We start from the raw sequence: 11,036 nt of genomic DNA, 5'->3' as shown, positions 1-11,036 counted from the left end.
TTCTCATTGGAGTTGACTTGGACCACTTTGGGAAAGTCTGGACTAACATTGCCTGAGAGGCATCTTCATTCTCTTTCCCACTACTAGAGAGAAACAGATAAAGAACAGGGTATGCGAGCAACCGTGACCAGCCTTCTCATCTCGTATTAGAAACAGCAAAGTGGTAACTTGCCAGGGTTGTCTCTGTAGGAAAGAGAATTAGGACTTCTTCCTCCCCAAATCTGCACATCTGTTAATTATACAATCGCATATTCCTAATGCAGTCTTTTCAGCCGTGCATTCAAGATGCCAAATGATTACTTGGTATTTAGTTTATTATATTCTGAGAGACTTAAAATTTTATTCTCCTTCCTCATTCTCTCTTTTTAAACTGCACATTCTTGGAAGAGGCTTATGAATGATTCATTTAAAAAGTGACTTGAGTACTAGAACATTTTCATACAAACAAGTGCTTGATATATATTTATTAAACACACACACAAATAAGTAGGCGTATCCCTTAGTTGAACATTTCAGCCTTCTTGCATTTGTTTTGGCAAAGAATGTGAAAGTCTTAGGTTCCAAATATATATACTGTGTCAGAGTCATTAATAAAGTTGACCTTTCCTCAGGGCTATGGAATTGTCACATGGTATAGATTCTTCTGTGGTAAAACTGCCAGAATGTTAAAAAAAATAAACCCCCAATTTAAAGGCATTTAATTATTCATTAGTTTCTTAAATTCTAGATAACAGAGCAATTTCCTTACCCCAATTTATCAGGAAGGCAAGTGTTTGCAGGTGCGTTGAGGAGATAGTGAGAATTAGCGCCAGTGCTGACCATTCTCTTTCCAGAAAGACATTTAGCAGTAAGCTCCTTTTCATTCTCTCTCTAAATGTAAAAAACTCAAATTTCTTTTGCAAACCAAGTAATAAAAAAGTATGCTTCTCATTTTATAGGCATCCCATTTAAGTGCTCAGTTTTTACATTCAGAATCTCAATAGGTACTCCAGGTGAGCCCCTAACTTTGGGGTCTCCTTCCCTAGCCTCCCAAGTTCCAGGATTTCAGGTGTGTTCTCTCATGCCTGTCCTCATATTTACATTTTAGGTCAAACTTTTGTTATTCTTTCATTCATTATTTTGGGAAGTGGCTATTGGGTGCTAAGTGAGCAGATACATGTTTGCTTCTTGTTCCAGTAGAGCTTAGAATACAGGGAAAGATTGAAGTTAAAGATGTGGCATGGCTAAGACTAACCACAAAATACAAACTAAACGAGCAAACAAACAAATGTTGAAGGCAACTCAAGAGAAAAATTAGTCTATGAGGTGAGTTCCTGTAGTTGTTGAGAAAGAAGGTGATTGAAAAGATTTACCAGCTAACCTCTGTCCCCTCACAAAATAAATAAATACAAAATATGTCCAAAATAAATTTAATACAAAATATGTCAAGTAAAAACTTGCTATTGAATATGGTAGAGTAAAGCATGCTTTTATAATGAGTCAAGGATGTGGGGAAGAATATGAGAAGTCCAGCATGCTAGGATTAAATGCTGAAAGTGTGGCCTACCATAAACACGTCAAAAGAGGGGCTAAAGACAAGAAAGATGGGTCTGGTCTGTCTTGGTGAATTTTATGCTACTGTAGCAAAATACCAAGATATTCAAATTAAACGAAGATTGAAGGCGAATTTAATTAATCCAGGCCAGTGGGTACAAGAAGACAATTTTAATATAAAAGCACACTCACACACCCGGAGTTCAGCGATCCACAGTAAACCGGAAACAGGAAGGGCTCCAGTCCGCGCGTCCCAATTAATTAGTAAAAACATTCGCCCGAGGCTGTCCCGCCCCAAAAGGCGGGGTCTCTCTACATCTCCCCCTTTTGTCTAAATAAGACAGAACTAAACTAACTACAACTATAAACAATAATAACAAATAATAAATATAACAAATAATATGGAGAACAAAAGTTTTGTCAGACACTCTATCACAAGAAGTCTAAATAATGTAGAGAGTAATTACAATTATATAATCTTCAACTCCGTCAAAGATCTGAGAAGGTGAAATAAGAGCGGCGAGGCTGCTTCCCCCTGCGTCCCCAGCTCCCTGCCGCCCGCATGGCTAGCTTAGCTTATGACCCGAAATAATTACACGGAAACTGTATTCTTTTAATCACTGCCTGACCCATTAGTTCCAGCCTCTTATTGGCTAGCTCTTACATATTGATCTAACCCATTTCTATTATTCTGTGTAGTCCACAAGCCGGCTTACCAAGAATGATCTTAACCTGCGTCTGTCTGGCGTGGGAGAACCATGGCGACTCCCTGACTCAGCTTCTTTCTCCCAGCATCCTGTTCTGTTTTCTCCGCCTACCTAAGGGTTGGCCTATGAAATGGGCCTAGGCAGTTTCTTTATTAATAAGAAATCATTCCCACAGAAGATAGATTCACTTCGATCAAGGTCTGGGAGAATTTAGACTATTGGCTTGTCAGGGCACCATTGCAGAAACCCACAACAGAGGGAGCTGCTCATGGCAAAGGGAGTGAGAAGAAATGGATGGACTATCTAGACTACACTCACCAGGGTTAAGTTCAGCAAGGACAACCTTAAGTGACATCACCATCAGTGGAAGCAAAGACAACGGTAGTCATTTCATTCTGAAGATATGTCTTTCTGGCCTAACATCAGCAGAAGGAAATTGAGAATGTCTGTCCCTTCCTTGATACTATTACAATGGGAAAAACTGCCGTAAGACTCAAGAGAGATGGAAGAGAGACAAATATCTGATAGAGAAACTGGACTGGTAGATACAGAGATAAATGATAGATTAGCTTGATAATTAGATGATAGAGAGATAGATAAATAGCTGATAGATTAGTAGGTGAATTGTAGAATATATTAGTAGACACATAGAGAACAGATATATAGATGGATGGATGGATAGATAGACAGGCAGATAATTGGTGGATAGATTTGATTGACAAGTATATAGATGACTGGCAAATAGATGCATGCATACACATGTCTAAATAGGCAGTACCACTTCATTTCCATTATGATAGGAAGAACTTTAAGAACATTTTTTTTCCAGTGTTTAGGTGAATACTTAAAATATTTTGTGTCTCAGTAAGGTATCATAAACTTGTAGTCATAACAATCAGAGGCTGGAGACAAGATGAGGAGGAAGCAGACTTGAACCATTTTACAGTTTTAAAAGCTGGGCAATATTGCTTCTTCCTCATGTAGGTACACCTTAAAATTTCCTTTAAGGAAGTGTATTTGCAGTATCTTTCCAAGAACTTTCATCTCTCTTAGCATCTCTAGTCTCCTGAGATGCTGTATTTGCATCACGGAATTTCTAGCTTTTATAAAACTCTCCCTTAAGGGCCTCATGCTGTGAAGTCATTGCCGCTTTCTTCCCTGTGGTGTTCAGTGTCTCTTCTGATTATTCTCTATTACACATCTTGCTTCCTGACTGTGATCTGTGTTTACAGTGTTTGTGTGCTGAGAACACATTCTAAAATATAGGAGATTAAAGAGAATCAAGGCAAGGATGAAGTGCCTCGTGGCCTCAACTTTTCAGAAAAGCCATTGCCTAATTTTGACCCTGTCATGTGATTTGCTTAGTAAGCAACGAGCAGAAGCACAAAATTCAAAATATTGCCTTGCTACACTTAAATAAATTATTCTTATATGTAACACTTCCTTATTTGGGATTGGTTTCTTTTTTCTTGTTCAAAATTGACTTAGACCTTGAAAGAAATTGAGAACAGGAGCGTTTCACAACAACTGTCTGTTTCTTTGACTGTTAACCTGACTGAGATGGGAAACACACAGCCTTGTTAAAAACAGCGACACCTGTCATTTCAGTCAGGATTTCTTTGAGTAATTCCCTTTGACTCTTGTGCTCCATATGTTATTTTTCCTTAAAGGTTTCGTCTTGGTGGAAAGAGCACACTCCAGAGAAGGCCATGCATCCAAGAGCATGTGAACAACACAGACTGGGGAGATTTTTTAAAACTGAAGAAGACAAAAATTTGGGTGAGTAGGAAAGCACAGGAAGTCAGTAGCTCTGGAAGGAGTGGGGGGTAGAGAAACCTTATTGTAGGAAATTCTCAAAGAACTAATACAAATAAGAAAAATATTTTTAAAATTACAGTTTTACTAAACACAAGGCACAAACTTAAACATTAGATGACTCTAGAAAAATCTTTATGGAATTTAGTTAAATCAGTACAAATATTTGATATGTAACTATACATTTTGTATTAGTGATGTTTTTAACTGTAGCCAAGGGTTTATAACTTCTTAGCGTGATTTATTTAAACTTCCCTATATCTACTAACAAAAGTTAGAGAAGTGAGATTAGAGATAGGATCTTCTATTAAATCCTGCAGCACTCTGGGTTTCAGACTCTCTCAGATGATGACTCAGATAGACTGCCTGAAGTGTATCTGCTAGGATGGCTATTATAGAATATACAAAAGATAACGATAAAGCATTTGAGAAATGGAATGCTTACATCCTTGTGGTGGGAATACAAATTAATAATGTCGGTAAGGATATTCCTTGAAACTTGAACATAACGTAATGGAGAGAAGGCTTAGTCGTTAAGAGTACCCACTGTTCTTGCAGAAGGCCAGGATTCAATTTGCAGCACCCACACAGTGGCTCACAACCAGAATTAATCCCAGTTTCAGGTGATCTACAGCTCCCATGCATGCAGAAAAACACTCAGACACATAAAATAAAAATAAATTAAAACTTTTCTTAAAAACTTGGAAATAGAGCTTCTGAATGGACCAACAGTCCCACCACTTGGTATTTATCCAAAGCACACAGTGTGCTTATATAGATATAGATAGTCAGTGTGTTATATAGATATTGAAATCATATTCTTGGGTTAGCTTATACTATGTGAAATCTGCAGGTGTAGAAGATGATGACGTATATATACCTAATAATGCATTGAAATAAACCTTATTAAAAAGAATACTAATTTCAATAACCTAAGAAAATCCTGAGAATATTAAATGAAGTGAAATGAATGAATGCTGAGGAAAAATAGCTCAAAGTTTCATGGATATGTATAATCGAAAGCTGTACAATTCAAAGGAACAGTTCCAGAGTATGGGTTGGTGAGAGCTGGCCAGTGGATATAAAATTTCAGTTAGCAAAAATAAATAAATGAATAATAAATAAATCTTAAAAACCTTCATTGTACACAATGGTAGTTAGTCATAATATATAGTTTACAAGTATTTTGAACATTCTCAACATGAACACAAAATGAAAAGTATCTGAGATAGTACTTGTATTTTTCAGTCTAACAGAGTCATTCTGGAGATGTATACATTTGTCAAAACATTATATTTTCATTACAGTCACGAACTCATAGGAACCATGGTTGTCTGGTAGCTGTGCATAAGACTTGACCTGTCCATAGTCAGATACGTATGAAGTAGAGTATCATGGGAGCCTATCATCATGAATGAACCATTAGCCACCGATGTATTCAGATTTGATCTGCACACCATCAGGCATATATGGGGTAGAGTTCATGGGAGCCAGTCATCATGACTGAACTGTTGGCCACTGATGTATTCAGACTTCACCTGTCCACTGTCAGGCATGTATGGGGTAGGGGTCATGGGAGACAATCATCATGACTGAACTGTTTACCACTGATGTACTCGGGGAAGGTGGAATTGTTATCTTCAGATATGTATCTGCAGGAGAACCACCAGGCTCCAGAGGATATTCCCATATTCATAGTCACTCAGATGGCCCTGGTTAAACTCAGTGAGTCACAAAACAAAACAAAGAAGGAAAGAGAATATGAACATGGTAAATGGTCAGTATGGAGGAGGGAGTGTTGACAGGGAGAGAGAGAGGAAACAGGAGAACAAAACAGATAAGATTAATCACAAGGCACTATACATACATACATACATACATACATACATACATACACACATTCACACACATAGATATGTATATATCACACACACACACATTTATGTAAGCATGCATGTAAGTAGATATGGAATTGCCAATGAATGAAGCCAATTATTTAAAAAATAAAGCAGATAAACATCCTAGTACAGCCGGGCGGTGGTGGTGCTCGCCTTTAATCCCAGCACTCGGGAGGCAGAGGCAGGCGGATCTCTGTGAGTTCGAGATCTCACAGCCTGGTCTACAATAGCTAGTTCCAGGACAGGCTCCAAAACCACAGAGAAACCCTGTCTCGAAAAAAAACAAAAACAAAAACAAAAAAAAACAAAGATCCTAGTACAGACTTAAGTGTTCAGAAGAAATGAGACAGACCAACATAAAATCTCAAATAAATTTACCTTTAGATTTTAAAAGAAAGATCTATGCAATTAATTAAAAACACAAACATGATCTCTACTTATCTGTGATAATGTATGAACAATCATTCTTCGAGTAAATTAAGAGCTTGTTATCTTTAAAAGCAATGTAGGGCCAGGCAGTGGTGGTGCACACCTTTAATCCCAGCACTTGGGAGCAGAGGTGGGTGGTGGATCTTTGTGAGTTTGAGGCCAGCCTGGTCTACAAGAGCTAGTTCCAGGACAGCTAGGGCTGTTACACAAAGAAACCTTGTCTCAAAAAACAAAAACCAAAAAACAAAAATAAAAGCAATTCAGTGTATATAAGTTGCAAGGGTGAAGTACCCAGGGAGGTCACAAGAGGGCATTAGATCCCTTAAGGCTACTTCCTGCCATATGGTTGAGCATCAAACTCTGGCCCTCCAGCAGAGCAGTAAGCTCTTAACCACTGGGATATTGTCCAGCTTTCTTGCTTCTTTGTTTTGTGGCTAATTTTGTGTGTTTTTGCTTGTGTGCTTTACTTTGTCTTTTGACGCAGTGTGGACAGCTCTGGCTGACCTAGGTGTGTGACCAAGGATAGTCTTTAAATCCTGATCTTTCTGCCTCTGCCTCGCAAATGACATGTGTGTGAACGCATGCCTGGGATAGTGACAGCATTTCTAAAATAAACCAGAATATCTGGATTTCAACTGTGATACTGCAACTAAGTAGCATAACTTAAAATATTGCAAGAGTGTCACAGGAAAGAAACATGGGCTAAATCATATACATGGCATATGATTTCTTACATCAAATGTGAACTCATTGACAGGTATCAGAAAAACAAACTTCAGTACAAGCAATATTAGATGAAGCTCTTTTCTTTTAAGACTGTTTACACTCTTCCAAACTCCCAATTGCAATTATGATTTTTTGAGGTTCGAGCATCAAATTTTCTTCTGCACCATGAAGTTGATATGGAATACCAAGATATCTCACATCTTGCTATGCCTGCTGGATTACTTCTAAGTCTCACGACTGCTGTGTGGCTTTGTTTGTACTTCTCATCTGAGCTCCCCGCGAACACTTCTTCTGAGTGCCAGGCACACACTTTTCTTGACTTCACTATGTATTTATCTGACCTAAATAATTGGACATAGGTTGAGGTCTAATGATGCGCATATTTCTTGTCTTCTCCAAACTCTTTGTAAGATTTATTTTTATTTTGCTTGTATAAGTATTTTGTCTGCGTGTGTGTATGTGCACTCTGTGTGTAAATCACAAAGAGGGGCCGGAAGAGAGCTTCAGATTTTCTAGAACTGGAGTCACACATGGTTATGAGTAGCCATGAAGATGTTGAAAAAGAATCCTGGTCCTCTGCAAGAGGCCTCAGTGCTTTTCACGGCTGAACCCTCTCTCAAACATCAGTAGAGTCTACTCAAAGTCCCTTGAAGTCAGGAAATTTAAATTCTTAAGGTGCAATCATCATAAGATGACATGATATTAATATGGTATGTATTTATATATTTCTTATTATGGGATACATTTTCAACATTGGCTCTCTCATTAACCTGTTGTTCAATATTGATTGGAATGGCTTTGAAATCGTTTCAAAGGAGCCTGATGACAATTGCACACCTCTTCAACACAGAGTTTTAAGAACCATTACTCGTGCCCCTAAAATCAAATTGAAACCAAAAGTCCCTCTCTCCACCCCTTATTTAAGAAGTTCCTGAGATGGTGATACACGAAAGCTTGGACTACTTTTGTGATGCTTGATATTGCAGGTCTGAGCTAATAAAGTATCTCGTTGTAAAGCTGAATTTCTCAAGATTTGCTTAAGCAGAACTGGGTATTACAGTGATCTTAAAATAGACACTAGGCACAGGGGACTGAGTGTCTTCTTCCCTATTCGCTGCCATGTATCTTACCTGCCAATTTCTCTTTTACTTTGTCAGCTGGAAATAAAACGTGTGGTCTGGTGTGTGGGGGCAGCTATAGGAGAATGTAATACTTTACTGTTTCCAAGTTAGCATGCTCTGAATTAGAAGGACTGTTGTGCTCAAAGTGATTTCTATCATATTTTGCCTTAGACTTTATAATAGCATCATTTTTTTTCATCAAGAAGCTTATATGTAGTACATGTTAGATCAAATAGTTTTTTTTTCAAATAAAAAGCTATTTATTTAGGAGATGGCATAATTCTTTGCATTTTTCAATGGATCAGATACATATCTGTATAGTTGATTTTAAAAATATGCAGGGATAAATGGTGCATGAAATGGTTCAACATCTACAGCAAATTTCAGGAGAATCAAAACCGAATCTGTCTTCCTAAGATCAAAGAGGCAAGACAGGGTATACTGTCTGTCCAAAACAAATAGCAGTTTTGAAAAATGTGTGTGTGTGTGTTTAAGATTGCCCAGCGATGGTCCTAGAGGGATGGCTTGGTGGTTAAGAGCACTTGCTGGTTTGGTTTTTGGCACCTCAGCTCTCTATATCTCTTGTCCTAGGGTATCTGATTCCCTCTTTTGGCCTCTTTGGTAACCAGGCACACACTTAATAAACATATGCATACATGGATGGAAACATTAATACATGTGAAAATTTTTAATTAATTAATTTTTAAAATCTTCAGTGGAAAAGTTCAATCTTGAGAAAAATAAATACTTCCCTCTAAGAAACTGAATAAAATATTAAGCCCTGTCCATCTTCAGTTTTTCAAAATATGTAAATATTGTAGATGAAACAGTTGGAACTTTAGACTGGGCTCCACAACTCTGCATTTGGGTTGGTTGTAGTTTTCTGTAATGGTTTCCAGGCGCTGCAAAGAGAAGTTTCCTTGATTAGGAATGAGTTCCACACTTATTTATAGGTATAAGGACACAATGCCTGTATCTAAGGCTTCAGAATCATCCTGTTTGGGAAGATTGTAAGAGCCAAAAGAATAGGTAGTTTGCTGTGAGATTGTATCTACAAGGTGTTTAAAAATCCAATCCCATGAAATCTCACCCACAAAATGACCTAAACACATGCTAAACAAGTGAAATACCAATAGGTATGCTAATGTGGGTGGGTTAAGCCCAAAAGATCTCAACCGTAGACAAAGAACAACAGGCTACTAAGAACTGCTGAGAGTCCTTCCCAGGAAGGGCACTCAAACTGGTTTTCAAAAAACTACTTGTCAGCCCAGAAAACCTGCACATACCAATAACAGTATGTGGGCTGAAAAGATTGAAGATTATCTTCATAACAGGACTTAAACTTTCTATCAGAAGAAAATGAATCTGAAAGCCATATGAAGATGCTCTGTTTTAATTTTCTTGTAGCAAATTGTAGTTGGTATATGAAGTGTCTTATTAGCGACCAAGGACAATTGATCTTAGTTTACCTCTAAGTCCTGGCTACAATGTTAGTCTTTAATAAGCTAATTTAAAAATTAAAAGGACATCAATGAGCATGTGAATGACTTATACAAAAGAAGATTATTTTAAAGGAGACCATTAATATTTTCTGAATGAGTCGAATAGATCCTGTCTTCCATGAAGAATTGTCTTGCTAAAGCTACATGAGAAAAATGCCATTAATTTGCCCCTGGTCTAAGTGTCCATTGTTCCCAAAACTAGATAGCATTCTTTTTTTTTTTTTTTAATTTCTTTCCAGAGTGTCAGCCACCGAAAAATATATTGATGGCCTTTCAAATCTGTCAAAAATGATATAATTAATCAAATGAACACTTAATTTAATCTTGCACACATAGTGCCCCAGAAAAACAGATTTGTTTAAAATAAATCTGCTGAAACCTGGTATCTTTGCAGATCGAATCTGCAGTGTATTTCCCTTGTTCTCCTGTCTGAAATAAGAGTATCTATTTGACCAGAACTGTGACAGCTAAAAGAAGCAACACTGGAAGAAATTAATCCACTCCGCAGGACTCTGCCTATCAACAGGGCTTAAGGGTGACTTCTGCTCTGCGTTATGGTTCTGTTGATTTATGGTGTTTACAGCAGTCTGGTTGCATGCCTGGAAAAATACTTTCCATAAAATGTAACTAATCACCCGCATACACGAACAGACATATATATGCCCGAGCACGCTCTCTCTCTCTCTCTCTCTCTCTCTCTCTCTCTCTCTCTCTCTCTCTCTCTCTTTCTCTCTCTCTCTCTCTCTCTTTGCTACGGAAGTACACTACTTTGATGTACAGTACTCTGAAGAATTTCTTTGTTTGAGGTGTATGCTTCTGTGTTAACTGGTGTACACACTATATCTGTGTATATGTTTTTATGCTCATGTGTGTGCATATGTGTGTGTGTGTGTGTGTTTGTACATGCAAGGGAGATATCTAGATTCCAACATCAGACATCTTCCTCAGTTGCTCTCGACCTTATTTTGGCTACAAAATTTCTCACTGAACCTGGCCTTCTCTCACTGCCTGTCCTGTGAGGCCCCAGGATCCTCCTGTCCCTACCAGTATAAGGCTATTTGCTCACAGCTGCACATTTGGCTTTGGCATGAGCTTTGGGGACCTGAACTCTGGTCCTCAGGCTTTTGCTGCAAGTCCTTTACCTACAGAGTCATTTCCAAGCCTCAGGACAATGAAGTTTCTAGAAGTAGTATGTGTAGGACTTACATAGTCCATTTTACTGATTTTGTCTCTTTTTCACCCAGGTGACATAGCTCTTTTTTTTTTTTTAATTTATTTATTTATTGAGGATTTCCGCCTCCTCCC

This window comes from Microtus ochrogaster, chromosome 7 (genome assembly GCF_000317375.1).
Source record: "Microtus ochrogaster isolate Prairie Vole_2 chromosome 7, MicOch1.0, whole genome shotgun sequence".
NCBI lineage: Eukaryota > Metazoa > Chordata > Mammalia > Rodentia > Cricetidae > Microtus > Microtus ochrogaster.
This window is presented reverse-complemented; position numbering follows the sequence as displayed.